Source organism: Myotis davidii, unplaced genomic scaffold (assembly GCF_000327345.1).
Source record: "Myotis davidii unplaced genomic scaffold, ASM32734v1 scaffold1381, whole genome shotgun sequence".
In the NCBI taxonomy this organism is placed as follows: Eukaryota; Metazoa; Chordata; class Mammalia; order Chiroptera; family Vespertilionidae; genus Myotis; species Myotis davidii.
In genome coordinates, this window is record NW_006291301.1 from 277,228 (window position 1) to 278,770 (window position 1,543).

Genomic DNA, 1,543 nt, shown 5'->3' on the forward strand with positions numbered 1-1,543 from the left:
GCACCCCTCAGCCCGAAGGCCAATGCTCTATCCACTGAGCCAAACCAGCTAGAGCCATTGTAGCATTATTTACAGGAACTAATATCGAAGCAGCCCAAGTGTCCATCAGTAGATGAGTGGATAAAAAAAGCCATGGTACATAGAAAGGAAGAGGACTGACTATTCTTGGGGAGGGAAAGGGGTGTGGGGGATGCAGGAAGAGACTGGACAAAAATCGTACACCTGTGGATGAGGACAGTGGGTGGGGAGTGAGGGCGGAGAGTGGAGTGGGAACTGGGTGGAGGGGAGTTATGGGGGAAAAAAGAGGAACAAATGTAATAATCTGAACACTAAAGATTTAATTAAAAAAAAAAAGAAACCTCTGCTTATGTTTTATTGAAGAACCAGGTCACTTAGCCAAATCTACTTGTAAGGAAGATCTTATTTTTGGTAGTCAAATGTCCAGCTAAAATTCGATGTTTTGTCACTGTGGGAGAACAGAATAATTTTTAGAGGAAAATCAGCATTTTCAGGCCTATAGAGAGTTTCTAGACTCATCAATATTTTGATTATCCTTTTATAGGTGAATTTAGTTTTTAATTGCATTATTGGTCCTTCTAACAAGGCAGTAATCTGGGCTGCATGGAAATGTTACCTGACTTGATTTTAACACAGCCTAAGATAGTAGCTAATTGCTTGAGAATAAACATCTTATCATGAGTTACAGTGAAAGGTAGTTAAAAAGTTGTTCTCTGCCACTTTGGTTCCTCTTGTGTGAAGTGTAAGAAGTTCCAGGGTGCTTTCAAGTCACTTAAAATTTTTCAAATATTCTCTGCAACCATTTGAGTTGATTCTCTTAATGATTCCATGAGAAGCTAATGAAGGAATGTGATTTTTTTCCTAATTGATATTTTAAGGTAGATATTTGATCAATGAGATCATTGTTATAATTGCCCGCTATGTTACAGTCACTGTGTTAAGTGCTTCTCACACATATTGTATCTTTTAATACTCTCAACAATCCTACAAGGTAGGTTATTTTTGTGTCCATGGTAGAGGTAGACATATTGATATTTAAGAAATTTACCCCAAATCTCAAAAGTGGTAGCAAAGTTGAGATCCAAATTCAATTCATAATCTGTGCTTTTAGTCACTATGTTATATTGATTTTACTTTTTCCCCCCTCTCTTCCTAAAATAAAGGAACATTGGTTAAAAAGAAAAATATTAGAGTTTTCCATTAGAGATAAAAATATTTTTTACTTGAAATTTTACTTACACATACAACCCCCCGCCTCGCCCCCGCGTGCACGCAAACACACACACACACATACACATACACACACATTAATATGTGTCATGGCAGTATAAAATGTTATTTATTCTGGACATTCAAATTATTGTCAAAACTGTCTTTGGATATGTTTATAAGGCCAGATTTATAAGTTTCAGAGGTAAAAAAATCTTTTAGATCTCCAGTTATTACCCATGGATTTTAGGCTTTGTTAAAATGTACAACACAGAAAAAAAGTTTTGCAAGTCAGCAGAAATCAACTTTATGGGAA